The sequence below is a fragment of the Toxorhynchites rutilus genome, chromosome 2 (genome assembly GCF_029784135.1).
Source record: "Toxorhynchites rutilus septentrionalis strain SRP chromosome 2, ASM2978413v1, whole genome shotgun sequence".
Taxonomy (NCBI): Eukaryota; Metazoa; Arthropoda; class Insecta; order Diptera; family Culicidae; genus Toxorhynchites; species Toxorhynchites rutilus.
In genome coordinates this window covers 113,465,884-113,487,267 of record NC_073745.1, presented here as the reverse complement: position 1 = coordinate 113,487,267, position 21,384 = coordinate 113,465,884, and the positions used below count along the sequence as shown (strand labels likewise).

Below are 21,384 nucleotides of genomic sequence, written 5' to 3'. Positions count from 1 at the left end.
TGGCAGGCGTACTCCCACTAAAAGATCGCTTCAATTTATTATCTCTTCGGTTCCTCATCCGGTGTAAGGTTATGAACCCATTGGTGATCGGGAATTTTGAGCAGCTGATCGAGCTAAATTTTCGCTCCGGATTCATGAGTTCATATCATGAATTCAGCTCCATGCAGGTTGATCCTTCTTCGTATATTCCCAACCGTGTTTGTTTTCCTGACTACATCAATTCCTCTGTGCATTTTGATCTGTCCATGAAACAGGATATCCATGGATATTCAGATTATCAACGATCGAGGATCGCTCCAACGATCTTCGATTCAAAGTATGGGGGTATCAATTGTGATAATATGTACTTTACTGATGGGTCCTCTATGAATGAGTCCACAGGATTTGGAGTGTTCAACGAAATTTTTAGCACCTCCCACAGTCTTCAGAATCCTTGCTCAGTGTATATTGCTGAATTGGCAGCGATATACTGGGCGCTGGACAGCGTCGCCTCACGACCTGTTGAACACTATTACATTGTAACGGATAGTCTTAGCTCTGTCGAAGCTATCCGTTCAGTGAGGCCGGAAAAGCACTCGCCGTACTTCCTTGAGAGAATACGAGAAATTTTGAGTGCTTTATCCAGACGCTGTTATGTCATTACCTTTGTCTGGGTCCCTTCACATTGCTCAATTCCGGGTAATGAGAGGGCTGACTCATTAGCAAAGGTAGGTGCAATTGAAGGCGACATTTACCAGCGTCAAATCGCCTTCAATGAATTTTTTTCTTTAGTCCGTAAAAATACCATCGCTAACTGGCAACGCAAATGGAACGAAGATGAATTGGGCCGGTGGTTTCACTCGATTATCCCTAAGGTTAGCCTCAAACCGTGGTTCAAAAGTCTGGACTTGAGTCGGGACTTTATTCGCACCTTCTCCCGACTCATGTCCAATCACTGTTCGTTAGATGCGCTTCTCTTTCGTTTCAATTTTGCCAGCAACAATCTCTGCGTCTGTGGTCAAGGTTATCACGACATCGAGCATGTTGTTTGGTCGTGCGAGGTGTATCTTGTCGCCAGATCGAATTTAGAAAACTCCCTTCGGGCCCGAGGAAGACAGCCCAATGTGCCGGTGAGAGATGTGTTGGCTCGGTTAGACCTTGATTACATGACCCAAATATATGTTTTCCTTAAAGCTATCGATCTTCGTGTGTGATTGTACCTATGTCCTTATACCCTCCTTTCCATCCATTCCGAGCGATTGGCCCCCTTGGTATAAACAGTAAAATAAGTTGAAATGTAAATATACAATAGATATACGAATAGATTTAAGAATCGAGTGTGATCATCAACATTGTAACAATTCCCTTATATCCCATCCCTTTCCTGAAAGATGTCACCCTCTAAACTTGAGTAAACCGCGAGTAATCGGTTTTCCACCTTACTAACCATAGTGTTAGGAAAATTATTTATGTATAGTTTTAAAACATATACTTAAGAATTCGGCTCCTTTAAACTAATGTAACTGAGCCTGTAAAAATAAACGATTTATATAAAAAAAAAATTTAAATCGCGATGGAAAAATACAAAAATTCGGGTTAGAGAGTGAAAATTTGTGGTTTTATGTATGTTTTGAAGTTAAATTTCAAAAAAATATACAAAAAAAATATTAAAAATATATATATATATATATATATATAATCTTTTTTTTCTGCATAGGGCCCTACTAATTGGTACTAAATATAAAGTAATCGGTATCCTAGCGGTATCATATATAGTTTACGACCTATTCTCATGCCTAACAAACTTTTTGCGCATAATTTCATTGAAATCGGTCGAGCCGTTTCGGAGGACTTCGACCACGAACATTTACGCTAACGAGTAGTAGCATCTGGAAGGTATCTCTGAAGCGTACAACAGTAGACTGACATCTTGTAATGTTGCATCCTCCTTGGTATCTACTATTCGGACAGTTTTGACCTACGTTTCTGTATGATAATGTCCACCGGAACGATTTAGAAACCTTTCCCTCCATCTTCTGCTTTAGCTTCAGCGGCAGCTTAAGATCGTGTAGCACCGACGGACGACGGGAACAAAACTTTCGGTCAGTGTTCTCCGCAGTTCAACTGATAGCGCTGTCAAATTTTGTCTAAAAACTTATGGGTTATTGTGATTGACGATGGACAAGTGGTCTCATCACCAGGTGTTGAGGTGAAGGCAGGAAAATTGGTGAAATTCGTTCATTTTTTATACAAACGACATCACTTTTAGATAATCAATTTTTACATTCTTACATGCCAATTTCAGCCAGATCCGTCCACTGGATTCAGAGAAAAACATACCACTAGTTTTAGAGAGAGCATCCACGCGCCCAGCTGCCAACAGCGAATATACCTTAAGGGGGTAGTACACTATGGGAACTTGAAAAAATAAAGAATAAATTCCTAAAATGTTCTCTGGGATGTCTACTTTACTTTAGTTTTTGTCCCAGGTTTGTCCGATGCTCCGTTCCAAAGTTACAAGCCAATTAGTGGACCGAAGTCTTTGCGTAAGGAGCGCGGATCCAAAATTTAAAACGCGTTTTTCTCGTAACTAAGTTTTGCAAACTGGTGGGAGTTCTACCTCCGGAACGGTCCATCCGATTTGGATGAAATAGTTTTTCCTAGATTCTCCACTATATTTTCCTATATCGTACGTAGATTTTTTTTTTGATATTTTGAAAAATTAAATTTTGGTGAATGTTTTTGTCTCGATTTTTGAAACAAAAACTCAATTTTTGTACAATTTCGTCAAGAATCAATATTTTGAGAAAATCCTACGTACGATGACAGGAAACATATCCAAGATTACGTAAAAAAACATTGGTTGAAATCGGTCCACTAGAAAAAATTGTAGAACTCCCACCAGTTTACATGGTTTTGGCTGCAAGGGTTCAACAAACTGCTTGCGGCTATTCAGGGGACAGTCCAATTGACACCAATTTATTTTTTATTTGTTAAATAATATATACCAAATGAAACTGTGATGTCAGATAAATCTTGAATGACGTTAACGTTCCCTGTGGAACTTTTGCCGTCTCAAAGTATGCATTAACTAGCGTCATTTATTAATACTTAGTTGAGATTTCTTAAGCCAAATACCACGCCTTGAATGTATTCCGAGGGGCAAGCTCTAGAATACGCGTGGCCACAGTGCAAGTCGAAGGAAATTTCTCTGACGAAAAATTCCCCGGTCAGAACGGGAATCGAACCCGAACACCCGGCATGATAATGTGACACGCTAACAACTCGGCCACGGATGCACTAATATCAGATATCAGAATATCAGATAAATCATAGTAATTAATTTTCTCGTTGAAAAAAATCGCGAAGATCACATACTTTTTATGACGTTCATAGTGTACTACCCCCTCAATCAATCACCAAAACATCCCAACACCCAACTCATTCCAACATCCGGAAAAAAAATCAGTCATCCTTTAGGGCTATGTCACACACAGCGTTTTTGCTTGATATATAGTACGAAAGCAAAATCACTACAGAGTGTCGATAGTATGTAGTGTGTGGTAAATAAGTGATTTTGTAGCACAGCGCAAACGATACTGTTCACAACTTCAAACCCAAGGTGGAGGCTCAATGAAATGATACACCGCGTTGGTTTTCATGCCGTCTGGTGGAGAGTGCTTACGAATTTTTGCATCACAAACACACATTGTTTTTATGCGTTGCGGAAGGCAAATTGAAGTGGTCAAGCAATGGGGAATAATAGTAACGGCAAACAAATATATATAATCGACTGTGATCGAGTGTGTGTCAACTGTAGGAAAGTCCGCCGAAGAACATACACGATGCATACTACGTGCAGTCTTACGAGAGATGTCAAAACTGTATACTAAAGACTTATTTTTCAAATATCGATATATTTCCAAAATTATATATGAAGTGATAAACAAGAGAATTGAGAGATTTCGTGGTCCTGCGTCAATAATGCGGTCGTGTCTGGACACAATTCTTTATAATTTTTTCACCGACAGAGAGCCTTCTCGGCTGCGAATTCTTCTTAGATTTGTGATTTTTTCGACCTCGAACTCTTTTTCATGATGTTTCAACGATGAAAAAACATTCTGAACACCAACAACATTCTGCCTTTGAGTCTTCACCTGGTTCAGATGTACCCTCTTCGGAGCTGCTGGTTTTGATTAATTTTTGTTCGTCCGAATCCTGTTCCTAACCTCGCACCAGAAATGAAATGAACTATAAAAGAAATTATCCTACTCTTCTTATGATATAACTATTTCTTATATTGTTATATAGTGGTTTTATCTTATCCATGACAAATTGGGAGTCCTCTTCGTTCTTTGGTTGAAATCATACCCTACTTAATTTAACTAAAACCACCGTACTAGTCAAAATTTTCAATATTGCTTGCCGAATCGAACGAGGTATAAAATTCTTATCCAGGAATTTATCCTCAAACGACCTTGCAGTACGTTCGTTCATCCACAAGGGTTTTTTCCTGTATTTCTTTGCCTTCAGATTCTGCTTTGCGCTCCGGTCTGATACAATTGGTATTATTAAAATTTTCAAATCAGGCCTTGCTTTCTGGATTGCGTTACTTTTGCCATTTTCCCACCGTCCCAACTTTCGTCCGTTTTCGATTCCGTTTGAAAAGAGACCCTATTTTTGATTTAATTTTAACAGTTGCCCTGCTCTCTCGGGACACTTCCGAATACATTGTCAATGGTCAGACGATCTCCGAATCGTTTCAGGACATCGCAAACCTTGGACTATTCAACAACTCAGTCAATTCACAAGCGGATACGTTTGGGTTTCCGTTGCATGCGTGCAGAATTGATTCCCGACACGCTTGTTCCGGTATAAATTTTAACTTCAATTGACCCATCGTCACTCAATAATGAGCCTATCGGTTTTCAATTTCATGCAAACTCATGCAGGCTGAAAATAGTGCTACTCTCTCTCTCTTCGCGCTCAATAGAGAGAATATCCCTGCACTTTCATCCAGTCTCGTTTTGCGTACATTTCTTCACACTTAGGCGAAGTTGTCAAATCGTCAAATGAAAATGAAAGGTTCTTATATCCTCTTATAATGGAAATTTCGTTGGAGCTCGAACCGTATTCACTGAAACTAATAAAAATAACGATGTGGAAGGATGTGCAGTATGCCAATAGGTGTAATCAGTGGCCGGCGCTGGTTGTGTGACTATAATATGCTTCTTTAAATTCCTTTTTTTTTTGGAATACGGTCCGGGACAATCCAGTCTGAAGAAATGAAATCGAATGAACCTTTCACTCGAAAGAACCTTTCACACGTGGGAATGAAATTAACATATAGCCTATTCGAATGAAAATGAATACAGCCCAATCGAGTAGTTTCAATCGTCAAGCGAAGGTGTCTGTTTTGAAATTTAAAGGAAACGACAGCAGAAAAGAATTGAAGAATCGATGTTTAGTATGCGTAAAGAATACTAATAATCGAAATGGAAATTGGCTGAAGAAAAAGGAAGAATTAAAAAAGTCATTTCATTGCTCTCGAGTTATGAATGTTTAGATATATAATCGAATGCTTTCTTATTAAAATTAGAAAGGGAGTTAAAGAGAGTACCAGTTCAATATGTATATTTTACATTTCATTATGAACAGTATTGCGGAAAAAATCATTGCGGCCGGCGGCTATGATGAAAAATTAAATTTGGCCCGAACCATGCCTATACCTGGACACCACTGCACAATGGTCCAGGAGATGCATTTAAGTGAAAATTAGCATTTAGAACTCGACAGTCATTCTCTAGACGAAAACCGTTTTCGACAAAGTTGTAACATATGATAGAGCGCTCATTTTTATGTTATCAAAAATAGGGTGACCAAAATTGTCGATAAAATAAAAAATCTAACTTTCTCATCTTTATAGATAGAGGTGAACATAGCTCTACAATATTGTAGTCCCAGATATTTGAAACGTCTTTGTAGAACAAATTTTTTTTCTATCTCTTGAAATAACCGATATAGCGCCTTTTTTCTAAGTTACGTTAGGGTCACCATCAATGAGGTACATATAGAGGTGGAGCAATAGGCGAAGTGTATCTGTATTGGCAAGCAAAATAACGTGTCGTAATTATTTGCATTCAATATGGAATGTATATGGATAGAATACATTCTCGAAACTCGACCATCTTCATTACCTTTTATCCAAGACATTGGGTTACCATGAAAAAAATGTTTTTTTGTTCTAACTTTTATATTTCAAATTTTACATACAAACTGTCATTAAAAGACTTTTAGAGCATACTAATACAAATATTTTGCGATGCAGAACTTGTCTCAACTTCACCCAAAGTTATTGATATTTCTTTCCAAAAAAATATGCGCTCTTCAATTGTTTGTCATTCTTTCTGGGGCAAACATAAACAAAGTTTATTGGCGGCATTTAAAAGAGCATATTTCACTCTACATGATGTGTGATTTTCAAAAATATGTTTTTTTGTGTTTAACTAAATTAAAATTAAAATCATGAGTTTTAGGGTAAAAAACATCAATAACTTTGAGTAAGATTGAGATATTGACAAGTTCTGCATCAGAAAATGTTGGAATCGATAAGCTCTAAAAGTTGTAGCAAGACAGTTTTGATGTGGAATTTGGAATATAAAAGTTAGAGCAAAAAACCCGCTTTTTCTTGGTCACCCTAATGCAGCTTAGGACAAAATCACTAAATCGATTATATTGAAATATAGAAAAATGCTTTGTTCTACAAAGTTGCTTAAAATAATTGGGGCTACAATATTGTCTTACTATATTTATCTCTATCTATAGAGATAAGAAAGTTAGATTTTTTATTTTATCGACAATTTTGGTCACCCTATTTTTGATAACAGAAGAATGAGCGCTCTATCATATGTAACAACTTCGTCGAAGACAGTTTTTGTCTAAAGAATAAATATCTTCCACAAAGTTGTGTTTCAACTAAGTTGCATTAGGGTAACCATGACAAAAACGGGTTTTTTACCCTAACTTTTATATTAAAAATTCTACATCAAAATTGTCTTCGTACGACATTTAGAACATATCAATACCAATGTTTTCCGATGCATAATTTGCCAATATCTTTTTTTTTGTCCCTTTTATTTATTTTAGGCTCATTGGCATTTTAGTTGTAACAGAGCCGAATTTTAATCGTGTACATGTCACATATTTATCATATCTATAATTAGCACATTACACAGTTGCCATTTTTCGGCGTTAGAGTATTCCCTTCTATACCATTCCATATGGTACACATTTACACAGTAGCAGCCATTTAGGCTTAAGAGTTTTCTATCTGTTCTTCCATTATCCAGTTAGACCGGACAGCGGAGACAGTTGATTGATCATTGTTGAGTTATTTATAGAACAGCAGCCCGATGTGTCTTGCAGAGCAGAGCAGTTGTATGGATGAATCGATCATATTTCGACCGTGGATCGATCTCCATCGCTGAGGATTGTTGCGTGGACGTAGTTATTCTGTAACAACACAAAGATGGTCAATGAGGGCCCTGAGTTTCGACCTCACGATCGATCGCTTACTAAGCGAACGCGCAACCAATGTGGCTACGGAGGCCCCCCTGGTCAATATCTTAATCCTGCTCGAAGTTATTGATGGGTTTTCACCCAAAAACTCATGAATTTAATTTTAATTTACTCACATACAAAAAATAACACATCTTTGAAAATCACATATTATATAGAGTGAAATTTGCTCTTTCAAATTCCGTCAACAAACATTTTTTATGTTTGCCCCAGAAAGAAAGCAATTGAAGAGAGCGTATTTTTTGGGAAGAAATATCAATAACTTTGTGTGAAGTTGAGATATTGACAAGTTCTGCATAGCAAAATGTTTTATCAGTATGTTCTAAAAGTCTTTCGAAGACAGTTTGTATGTAAAATTTGAAAGATAAAAGTTAGAGCAAAAAACAGTTTTTTTTATGGTGACCCTAACGTAACTTAGAAAAAAGGCGCTATATCGGTTATTTCAAGAGATAGAAAAAAACTTTGTTGTACAAAGATATTTCAAATAACTGGGACTACAATATTGTTGAACTATGTTTACCTCTATCTACAAAGATAAGAAAGTTAGATTTTTTATTTCATCGATAATTTTAGTCACCCTATTTTTGATAACATAAAAATGAGCGCTCTATCATATGTAACAACTTTGTCGAAAACAGTTTTTGTCTAGAGAATAACTGTCGAGCTCAAAATGCTAATTTCACTTAAATACATCTCCTGGACCATTGTGCACTGATTTAAACAATTCGATGTGTATTGAATGTTTTATTTTCTCATGCCAACATGCCAACAATTTTTTTAATGACGACTTTCGCCGTAACTTTTCGAAAAACCGTACATTTCTTGAAATTTCTAATGGAAATAATTTCAATTCCATACTTCTTGGGATGTCTTTTGATTTTTCAAAGCAGTTCACGTAGTTTGGTGAATTTCGCCATTTATACATAAATTTATTTTTCTTTCCCATCTGAGCATGTTCAAAGTGAAGCAGATGCTAGATCTGGCCAAAATCAAGAGGATATGGTATGATTAGTAGAAGTCGTCTTTCGATACAGTCCTTTCTGTAACCCTCTCCGGTAATTGTGCCTGTTGTGGATACGAAGTACTTTTCAAGCTGCACCAGATAATTGATATAGAACATTAAATATACATTCTGAAACAGAATTCATTTTTTTTGTCGAGCTTTAACTCTCAACTATTGAAAACCAAGTATTGATGAGATAATGTTTTCTCACTTCCCGAAGATCAAACTATCGATCGCTGGTTGACCTGTTGAATAGAGATAAACATTCCTAATTGTGAAAGACAATTAACGGATTTTGTTCTGAAAAACAAAATTTTCGGAAATCTGCAATCATAAGTTTCCAAACATGAAGATAGACTGTCTTCCATATAAAGTAACTTGTGTAGCGACTCAAACACAATTGATGCTAGTTCAACCTTATCTCTTGGACAAACTAAACAATGTACACGTAGAAAAAACTGATAAACAGAACATCAGATTAACACTTAACACTACTAAAATGTGCAATGTGAAACCTTCTTCATCCATATCTTCACTGTATTAGCCGCTAAGCTATATTTATCTTCTCTTTATTGCATTTTTTTCAAATCATCGTGTTTTCATGGATGATCGAATCGAAAATCCGCTCTCTCACATCTATCAATTTGAATGGTCCGCATCGACAAGTGATTTAACGGCGCATCCATCGATACCGCTGTCATCTTCATCGACGCCAGCCGCCTCAATGCTGTCACATATTGGTGTTTTGCTGTGAAACAACTCAGGCCAACCTCCGCAAGCCTGGGGCGTGTGCCACAATCTCGTCACCCACGGGTTACAACTAAAACACGACTATGATGATGCGAAGGAGGAGAGTGTTAGTTTCGCTCACAATATGTGATGATTTGATTTTTCACCCCGCTCGATCGTATATCTGTGGCGTGCAATCGGATGCATAAGTGTGATGCTGTGATCGTTTTATCGCCTCTTTCATTAATGAAATTGTGTGGGCCTGACCAGCCGTAAGTCGTAAGGTGCTGCACTTAGCACTATCACGGACCACGCAAGTACCAGGTAGTTCACACTAATGATGGTTACATTGTAAATAATGAGCCATTCATAAACAGTGGGCAGCTTTAAAATGGATATGCTGGAAACATTTTTCCTTTCTAAATTCCGGTTTCGCTTATTTGGGCTTTATGAATGTTTCGAGTAAGATGCAAATGGTATCAAAACAAACCGTATTATGATCGGTCCAAGTGTGTTTGATAAATTTGTAGTTTCAAGCTTCAGTTGCACCCTACAGTGGGACTTTATCGAACCTCTGCCGTAATCAGGGTGTTCCTTGAATTCAATGAAACGTCCCCTAATAAATGTTCGAACATCGTGATCAAGCTATTTTCACCCGATACCTCATTATTCATGTGACTACGCCAAGTACCTCGGCCTACACTCGGTATTCTCCATATAGGGCGACAGCCTTAGTTGGCATTTTCTGCTGTTAAAATTTTATACTTATACAAAAAAAACCTCGTACACACTCAAGAGCCAGTGCACTTTACAGATTACACCAGCAATACGGATCACCAAACTGAGAGGATCGTTTCCCGCTTTATTGTAATTATAAAATGGGCACCCATACGAGCTTTTGACGCTCGGTGTTATAAACCGTAGACCTGAGCGCGCTTCGGAACGTCCCCTCGCTTCGTCAGTTAATCGCAATACCTTTATTAGCTTTTGCGAAAGAGAGAGAGAGAGTGCTTGGGGCTACGAGAGACACATTCGACAGTCCGAAGGTGGTTGCTCCATCGTCATCTCATCGGTTGTGATTTTGTCACCGCGTGCTGAGGAAAAAAGCGGCACATTTAATTCCATTTTCATCATATGTCTGAGGTGAGAGCGTGGGTGGATGATTTCGACGTTTTTTATTCGACTTACTTCTCCCGGCGTGTCCATGTGGTGTCGTCTGTTTTAGGCGTTTTTATTTAGCTTATCTAAAACTGACGATAGTTGAAGAGTTTATTTGATTTTTAATGGACAGTTTACTGCTCGGCGTTGACCATTTCCGCCACTGCTTCACAGCAAACGGAATATTTTGGAGCCGCTGGAAGGTGTGCGTTTTTAAAGTGGAATTAATTTTATAGTTTTTGGAGATAATAAATTTAAACAAGGACTCTGGAAGCGTTCAGATAGTACAGCTCAAGGCTGACGTCAGATAACAATAGCTTTGAAATATATATATATATACAGTAAAACCTGGTTTTGCGCGGTTTTTTTGTGCGAATTGTTTTTGTTCTTGTGCGGTTTTGTTGTGCTTTTTTTAGAAATTCGATTAGTTGAAAAATTGCTTTTGTGGCAAAAGTTCACACCAGCGTTTTGCTCTCAAAAAACTTATAAAATGTTTTCAACCAAATTTTTGACGGGACCTACAAGAAGAAAACTAATTTGAAGAAATGAACTCCAGAAATGCTCTTAATGGCCCGACAGAGGCTTCGTTAGGGAGTCTCGAAGCGTCGGATTGCGGCAGACCTTGGTATTTCTGAATCAGCTCTGAGGAAGAAGCTCATATCAGTAAGTGATTTATGATTTGAGTCTACTTTTATTGACATTCTACTTCTGTTGGGATGTACCAACGAGCACCTAAGACAGTTCAGACCAGTATTTGAGAGTGAGTAGTCTGAGAATCTGGCGAACCATTGCAGAGCACCAGACAAAACTTTCTATGGTATGACTCTCAAAGATTTACGGTGCCTGGCGTTTGATTTTGCGGAAGTCAACAACCAACCAGCACGAATTCAACCATCTTGCGAAACTGGCAGGACAGGATCGGGCTTCTAGCTTCATGAGGTAACAGCGTCTGTCTCTTCGAACCCCACAACAGCGCAACGAAGCAACAGCGCTCCAAGGCAAAGCGTCGAAATCCTCAGAATCGAAATCTAAGAGGGGAAGAAAAATAAATAAACAATTGCTTAAAAATAATTCAAAATAAATTTCAAATGAAAATCGTTTTTATATAGTGAAAATAAAAACAATTTTCATTCAATTCAATAACGGTTATGTTTCGTTTATGTTCATGTTTTCACGATGAACTTCATATATTGTTTATTATATTGTTTTTTTTTCAATAATGATTTTCAAATAAATCAGGTGAAGTTAATCATGTATTTATAAACTTGATCTGTTAATAAAAAGAATTTTGTTTCAAATATTGGACATTTGTAGATTTTTATATGTTCGACCATAACATCCACCCTTCTCCACCCATAAAACATCATACAACACCTTCCTCCTCCCCACTACACACTCTAGTAACGATGCTTTTCTCGCTGGTAATGATAAAGCATTTATTTGTGTTACAAGTTATCCCAGAAGTTCAATTCAATAAGTGCGCACCTTTGCCCCCACTATAGGGCGAAAGATCGCATTTGTCATTTTGAATTAAAATAGGTATTTGTCCAACTACAAACAAAACTCCAGAAACTCTTGTACAAGGGTTCGGAAGTAATATATATATATATATATATATATATATATATATATATATATATATATATATATATATATATATATACAATTTGGTAAGCAAACTGAATTTTATTTGCTTTTATTTCAAGAGTTATTGGACAAAAACAGTAAGGTCCCCGCACTACTCTACACAAAAGATATTGCCGCTTTTGAAATACCCCCGATATTCAGAAACATCTCCGGTGTCCGTTGGCCACCTCAAAGTTAAAAGCAGACTAATTGAACTAGATAAATTTTCCCTTTCTTCAAGAATGGTGACTTCTCAAACATTGACACTTTTTGTTTCGAATACCTATACATAATTGATGCTGATTTGTAATTCTGCGTAGTTACCGTGTTACAGTTACCACCTAAGAACTGTAACCGACCATTTGAACAAACTTCGTAGAATTACGAATAAGTTCGGCTCGTTTTTCGAATGTGGCTGCGTCTGTTTATCACATAGACAGCTATGATGATTTGATAATTTGAAGGAGATTGCAATTATTAATAATTTTTAGTTTGTATATCTTTAAGTTCCGTTGAAAACCTAGATTTTTACTATGCACGAAATACTGAATTTAGTGATACTAGATAACATTTTGCGTTGCTAAGAAAATGTTAAATTTTTTTCCATTATCCAACATTATCCATATATCAATGAATAATTTTATTTGCACCTTTTATTTGATAGAACTCCTTAAAAAATTGAATCCTTACAGCGAAGTCCAATGAAATCAAATATCAAACATTGTCTTTTTAAATGAAGCTCAGCTCCTATTTTTTCGATATTAAAAAGAATATTTTTCAAATGTCGCAACTTCAAAATCTTCACCGAAGCCATTCAATCTGAGAACGTTTCTCTCGAGTTAGATCCCCAGCCGACATATTTTAATCCAGGTCACACTGCGCTCGCCGCACTGTGAATTCCAAATTTGGTAAAACGGATGGGGCGCGAAAATAGCACGTAGGTATAGTATACTAACGTGGCTGAGCTCGCTGACAAGTGTAGTACAAATCTTCTGCCACGCTACATGTGCGCTTACGTCTATTTTTGACGCGACCAGAGACCAGAAGAAAAACACCAAGTTTCATTTCTGGCTTATTCTCATTTGAATTGCTCTTCCGTCGGGTGTAAGTCCGCGAGAAGAAGCACGAATGTGGCCCAAAACGATGTTTGCCATGAACATTTTCCCCCAATTGATGTTCTTGAAGATGTAATCTTCTGCCCACCTCCGCTGTACCCTGGCAGATATCTCCGTTAGAGCGGTTACGACCTACGGCTTTCGAAAGTGCAAATAGTTGGGTAATACACACTTAAAAATTTTCTTCTGTTGACAAATCTCATGTTATGCTACATTCTTCAATTCCCGGTTTCCACATCTACAAGCTCTTTTTCGTACACACGACAGACTCTGTCAAACTTCTTGTGCAAAACAAATTCAAAAAAGATGTTACCGCGAGCAGCCGATCCGACTATACCGTGAAAATTCTCCTAAAGTATTCGGAAACCCCACGAATATTGCTAAATATGTACATCCGAGAAGCGGTAGTGTGAAACCGAATACTCGAAACTGCTTGCGAGATGAAAATGCGCTCGAATTGGAGCGAAAGAAAGACCGAGAGGAAAACGGCAACATAACGTACCAACCGGGGAAAACAAACGTGACGAATTTACTCACCCAGCACCGTGGATCGTTGGTGTTGGGATAGATGAAATGATTTATTCGGGAGATGGATACCGGCTATTGAACGCCTTGAAGTATCATTGTAGGCATGGAAATAGGTCGTACGTTACCGTATATTTAATACCGATTAGGGTGGCCCAATGTGCAAGAGAATTTACCCCCATTACCTATTTTTATTGGCGATTTTAGTATTTTTATTTTATTTTTTTTAATGAACAGTATCCAAATAATTTGACCGTGGTTCGTATTTTTATCCCAAGCGTTTAATCATTTAGGCTCATTAGCATCTCAAATGTGACAGAGCCGGATTTTGATCATGTACATACCACATGTCTGTAAATCTAACTATAAATGGCACATCACACAGTTGCCATATCGGGCGTAAGAGTATTCCTTCTATACAATTGACATATGGTTCAATACATAGTAGCCATCCAGGGTGTCTTCGTAGTCTAATTGGTTGCGTGTCCGCTACTAAGCGAACGATCATGAGCTCATAACTCAGGGCCCCTCAACTGACCATCTTAGTGTGTTATTCTAGCTGCTATGTCCAAGCAACAATCATCATGTGTCGGTAATCCCAGTCCCTTACCGCTCACACTTTCGGTCTGCTGCATCGGTAATTGGCACTATTAATAACGCAACAAAGGAAGCCTCATATCAACAGTCCCGCTGTGAACAGCTCAACTGTGAAACGTTCGAACAATAGCAATATTCTTACGCCGAAAAAAGGCGACATGTGTTGTGCATCGATAGAATAGGAATTCTCTTGCGCCTAAACGGCTACTGTGTTATAGATAAAACAAATGTTTATCGATAGATAGCGATACTCTTACGCCTCAAAAATGGTAATAGTGTAATATACAACGAAAGTTATCTTATAATGAAAAATGTACACGAATGAATTCGGCTCTGTTACAGTTGAATTGCTAAATGAGCCTAATAAAAAAATAAACTGTTGGGAAAAAAAATAAATAGTAGCCATCCAGGCTTAAGAGTATTTCTTCTGTTCTTCCATTGTCCAATTAGACCGGACAGCGGAGACAGTTGATATTGATCATTTATGTGTTCTTAATAAGAATAACAGCCCGATGCTTCTTGCAGAGCAGAGCAGTTGTATGGATGAATCGATCTACTTTCGACCGTGGATCGATCACCATCGCTGATGGTTATTGCGTGGACGTAGTTATTCTGTAACAACATAAAGATGGTCAATTGAGAGCGAACGCGTAACCAATGTGGCTGCGAAGACTCCCAAGTGGTTCGTTTTTCAAACAGAACAAATTTATTTACGTTGTAAAATTACAGATCGCGCTACGTCCGCTTCATCGAACTTCCATCCACACATGCGCAAGTAATTTAAATTCGCTCAAAGCTTGATGCATCCCTGATGAGCTGAAGCCTTATTGAAATAGCACAGTGAATTATTAAAATTCATCAAATATTACATGTTCGTATTGCAAGATGACAATCACGCTATTGTCATCAATTCTGATAAAACACTGGTTGGAGAGTACATAAATACAGTGCGCATGTTGTTGAAATACTTTGCTGGAATCATGGTAGGCGACTGCACAGTGACGCGAGAAATTGTGATTCGAAGAAGAAATAATAATCTGGAATTCATCGTCGATACCCACCGTTCATACGATGCTCTCTATCTTCTTCTTCAACTATACTATCGTTTATAACGTTCTCTTACTGAGAAACTATTTAAAAATTTTCTCTGATTAAACAAAAAAATAAAAATATAAATAAACATCAAAATTCAGAATTCAGAATGTGCATAAAAATAGAATAGCTTCGGACAAATCTTCCTTTGCGGAGGCTCGAAGATCTGACTTTACATTTTTCAAAGCAGAAAACAACCTTTCTACTCTGACTTGAGTTGGTGGCATGGCACTAGTCGTTCGTGCAACATCCACGATGAGCTCAGGAAACGCTAGTACACCCAGTTTTTTTTTACGCGGGGGATACGTACCTCGTAAAAAACCGCGTTAATTCGAAAATCCGCGTTAAATCAAAAATCCGCGTTAATTGGAAATTCCGCGTAAAAAAACCATGTCACCTAATGATAGATATCAAATGGGACTATCTTTACGTATAACCGAAGTAAAAAGTTGAGTGTTGCTCGCTTCCGAAAACCCGTAGTTTTTTCCTGCAATTTCGTTGGTTACTGGTAGCTATAGTTCGGTTTTCCTCACGAATGAGGTCATCTGCTGTTGCTAGAAGATTCCCTAGTAATTTGTACGCTCTTCTGCCAATGCACGTGCAGTACCACTGTTGGACCGTTCAGAGCTAAATTGACAGGGAAATACATTCACGAATCACTGCCCGTAAAACCCCGTCCCGTTGTACCGCCCGGCGAGCTCCCCGTTACCCAACACCTAAAATCCACGTAAGAATCGAGATAAGGAGCGGCACTAAGCGCTAAGCTCCGTTACAAGTACTTATTACCGTAATTTGTTCTGAGGGAACATGAGAGAAATATGTGAGCTGAGGGGAAGATGTGATATTGCACTGGTCTTTTTTTACGCGGGTACAGCGTAAAAAACCGCGTTAATTGGAAAATCCGCGTAAAAAAACCACGTTAATTGGAAAATCCGCGTAAAAAAACCTCGTAAAAAAAACCGCGCAAAAAACCGTGTGAAAAAAACCTGGGTGTATCACTTCATGTACTGTCATCTTGCACGATCGATCATATCTTTCAATGTTTGGCAAACAAACTAGGATTTCACTTCGAAAGATGTTCAGCAGCAGGTTTTCCTTCTTTTTCCCTTGTCCGAAGCGACGTCATTTTGCTTTTTTATTATTCAGGTAAATCGAAATCTGTGCTCTCTGATGAAGATGAAGGCTCAGGATTATCGCTGCAAGTTTCGCCGACAGGTTCACCATCCTACTTCGTCAACAACAGACCTATCACCTGTACCGATGTTTCGCATAGTGCTTCCTTGACCATCGTTAATTGGCTCTGGTTAAGTAAAATTTTGCTCTTTGGATCGATGTAAATTACTAACAACAATACAACTCCATCTGCAATCGGTCCTTCTATCTTACTAAGGCGGAAAATCGGACTTCTTCACTACAACATAAACTTTCCAGGGGTCAGTTCTTCAAGCTGAAGTGTTATAGTTAGGTTGAAGATTCAAGAAGTTAGGTCATTATCCAGATCATTGATGAAATGTCTAAGTTCAATCAGTCACTGAATTGTGAAATATGTGCTCCCCCTGCCTGATCTATAATTGCTTCTTTCCCTACTCTTCTTTTAAGAAATGCATCCGTTTTCGGGGTTCTGGTAGCTACAGCAACTTGCCTCAATTTACTAGTCAAGGTAGTAGCAGAACGATCCTTCAGTCCGTTACGAATCGCCAACTGAAGTGTGTGAACGGCATAGATGGTAGATCTTTGTCGACAACTTTATCTATTACGGTATCAAAATGAACAATCTTCGTCATCTTCGTCTTCGATATTCAGTTCCTCGTTGGTTTCACAGCTCATCTCAAGGTCCAGGTTCATTTTGTCAACAAGACAAACTAGACTTTCCGAGATCTCGCACAGCACGCAAAAGAGACAGTGTGCTTTGCGTTATCCAGTCTTGCATCTCACAAAGTCATTGAGAGCTGTCTGCAACAAATGAGCGAGGTAGAAGGCAGCCGAGCAAGCAGACTTCCTGTGCGCGCTGAAATTCCGAAAGAAGAGTATCGATTTTCTCTTCCTCACAGCCCTTCCATGTGCAAGCGATGAGACCGGGCTTTAGCACGCGAGTTTGCGATTGGCTCTCTCTCCTCTCTTACGTAAAATTTTATGATGTGTGCCTTAATGCCTTATCGCGTTTCGATGCGAACGATGCACATGTGTTATGTACACGAAGAGATGCTTGTGCATTAGTGCTCGCGAGACTTTCTCGGGTACCTGGTTTGGTTAGGTTAGGCCTTTTGAGATCTCGCACAGCACGTAGAAGAGACCATGTGCTTTGCCCTATTCAGCCTCATATCTCACACAATCATTGCGAGCTGTGTGCAACAAATGAATAGATTGATTGGATGACTTTAGCAGCGATATTTATGTGAAGCAGTTCTTCATCACTAATTGTTCTACGTGCCATATTACGAAGATTAAAATTTTAACACCAGAAGCATAACTTCCTCCGACAGCACCAAATGTCACTTTGAGGCAGGCACACGAGAAAGTCTCGCGAGCACCAACACATGTGCATCACTCATGTTGAGGTGCAACGAGGTATTCTTGAGCACATCTCAATATTTTACGAAAGAGAAGAGAAGGTGCCGAACCCAGGCTCGCGTGCAAAAGCCCGGTCTCATCGCTTGCACATGGAAGGGTTGTGAGGAGGACAAAATCAATACTCGTCTCTCGAAATTTAGCCGCGCGCACAGGAAATCTGAAAACCTCTCAATATTTTACGAAAGAAAATAGAAAGAGCCAATCCCAAGGTCGCGTGCTAAAGCCCGATCTCATCGCTTGCACATGGAAGGGTTGTGAGGAAGAGAAAATCGATACTCGTCTCTCGAAAATAAAGCGCACGCACAGGAAGTCTGAGACAAACCATGTTCGACGCATTATCCGTGATGAGTCATCACTGATGACAATCAGAATTTGGGTATTAATAATACCATAATCAGCTAGCATTTCTTCCAACAACTTTTTGATTCAATTACTTGAATGATGAGCCCTAGTGTCCCGGACAGCCAATTTACGGGTAACTGCTTTAATATTGTCATCCATGAAACGAATATTAACTACCAAGTAATTGACTCGGTTACGGTACAGGTATCAATTTTGACAAAATAAAATTCGGTTCTCAATGGATTTGCGCAATTCCACTTTTTCAGCGTTTGCTTCTTCACCATGCGTCTAATGCTTTGACTTTGGAGACAAACTCCAAGTTTTCTTGCCATGCCATATGAAATATTTTTCATCCTCTGGAAGAATGAAATAGTTGAAAACAGGCGACCTCTAAACTCCTTTCTTCGCCATAAGGAATCGTGCTGGAAACGTCTGTTTAATGCACTTCATTGGAACATTTATATATCCATAAGCGATTAGTCTTTAGGCCCCGCCTACTGTATAAATTTGAATGCACACCACTGTTTCTCACATACATACATACATATCGCCAATAAAAGAACATTGCGCGTTGGTATTCCTACCTCTCCACTCCTCGTTCGGTGGTCATCGGAACAACATCGTTGCCGGCGAGCGTCGAGCGGGAATGGATTGTCTTTCTTAAGACAGGTAAAGGAGGAGTAATGAAGTAGTTTTATTTCCACAAGGGCCTTTCTCAGGGCTAGAGACGAATAAACTGCAAAAGTTTAAAGTCTATATAAACCAATCAAGGAAGGAAGGAAGGTATTCTGACCGAGGCGGTCATGCGTTAGCGTTTGCGAAAGGGTTTGCCAGATAAAATTTTCTATTGCACAGTCTTCCAATCATCGGTGTTTTCCAGTTAACGGTGAAAAATGGGCCCGCTATTCAGCGTTCCCCTCGCTACTATATCGGGTCCCTCGCGTCAGCGATATGGGTCTATCGTGTTGCTAGCGTTTGTGTTTTAGGGCTTCTCAACCATAACTGTGAATCCTGAAAAAAACCAGTCAAATACAAAAACTATAAAAAAAGTGAATTTGGCAAAAACTGAAAGTAAACTTTATAAGAAATGAAAAATAAAAAGTGAAATCTAAAAATAAAAAGATAAGTGAAATCTGAAAAAGTGTTGCAAAAACTTTCTGCGTTGAAAATTTTTAGTGAAGAATTTTCGAAATAGTGACCCCTTCCGTTGGGCTTTTGTGCTAATTTGATCGGCTATACCTGGGGTGTAGCTTTCCATTCCATTCCCTTTTCCTTCCTCAAACACTCTTCTGTTTTTTCCTTCTCCCACAACTTTTCGGTCATGAATCAACGATATAAATTAAGATGAAGATGGTTAAATTTTCTTTTTTCACGATGCATTCCTGTTGTGATCCTACTATGATTTCACAGACACAACCACAAGTTTGTCTTGTGTGAATGCCGTCATCGCAACACATCACAGCAAGACCAAAAAATTTATTAAATTGTTGTATGTCTGCAGTGGGTCAAAAGGTGGTGTTGATCGAGCAGTGATAGAATGCAGATTTAATAATCGCAACGTATCTTGTTCGAATCTCGATGTTGCTTTCCCTTTTTGTTTACTTTCGACTGGGTGCGTGTTGGAGAATGAAAAAAAATCTTCAAATTGATTGGTCTCATTTTCCTGACATTGCCCGTAAGCTAAATTATGACTGTTCTTGCAGTCTCCAAAATATTCCAGAATCTAACGGCTCCTGGTTGTGTGTATCGTTAAAGTGGAGAATATTTAATTTTTTTAATATTTTCCATATGACCCAATAAAATCGAAATAGTCAACTCAATAAACAACATTTTATTTCATGATAAAGAAACTTGATGTTAATTTTGTTTATTGCATAAACATTAACCCATTCGATGCCAAGTTTAAATTATATGAAGTAATTCCCATTGCATTTATATTTTGAGTGTTATTGTTTACCAAAACCCTATTATTCTCGATCACTCTCTAGAAGAAAAAAAAGTATGATTTTTGTAAAAAAATTATTTGTAGTATTTTTTCGAGTTTATAACATATTTATATTTATGTTTATGGCCACAAAGAATTTGCCAATTCAAAAGTTTGCTTGTTATAATACATTTAAAGTAGGACGAATATACTCGTCTTTGGCAGAGTGTAAGCATTGCCAAGACGAGTATACTCGTTCTTGGCGAATGGGTTAAACAGTGGGATCTTACCACGAATACTTCATTCATTATGAACACCATGACTCATTTTGAATGATTATCTATGAATATGAGGTTAGAAGAGACGATATAATCACGAGAGTGCACTCGATGAACGTCATTCTACGATGTCATGAGTTGTGCCTATAATTCATGAATGTATTGGATTGATTGATGGATGTTTTCAGTTGAATAGAAAAAGCGAAGATTACCTCATCCGTACGCGGTACGTAAATACGTAAAATACGCCCTGAGGAAATCGATAGTGTAATTTTTTCGGAAATTCCAGATACATCTACTGATCAGCTACTCTTCTGTATTCTGAAATCCAATTGAGTCAGAATTACCCGAATGGATCGCAATATTGCAGTCTGTAATCCGTTCGACTCAAGTCCAATCGTGTTGTGCAAACAAGACAACCATGCCACGCAATTCGACATAGACGAAATTGAGCTTCGTGCTCAATTCCTGTGGAGCGAAATATGTAATGATTCGTGTGAAGTGAACACGCTTTTGAAACGAAAATTGTGGATGGAAATAGTCTGTAATGGAGATGGAAAAAGTTGTACCGAAAAAAAATTAAAATAGGCTCTAATATGTGTTCTGAGTAACAGAGTAACACATTCTCTGCAAGTGAGGAAATTCTTGAACAAAAATTTTCTCTGATAATGATTTTATAATATGGATGAATTATTTCTACGTTTATTTTGGGTCAAGGCAAGATTGCGTTTCACATTTCATAGTATGATTGAAGTCGAAAGAATTTCAGAATGCAAGTCGATTTCAATCGAATTTGTAGAATTCGGGACCCAATAGTTAGTAATTTAGCCGTCCATCTTGAAAGCGTATTTTTCACTATTCCTCAGT

At 38.2% G+C, this 21,384-nt stretch overlaps 1 protein-coding gene across 1 annotated transcript in view; it reads left to right on the top strand.

The window, feature by feature from the left end:
* Window positions 1-21,384, top strand: part of LOC129764404 (uncharacterized protein DDB_G0284459) — a 47,120-nt gene that overhangs the window by 9,961 nt on the left and 15,775 nt on the right. The gene's annotated exons all lie outside the window — the stretch shown is intronic.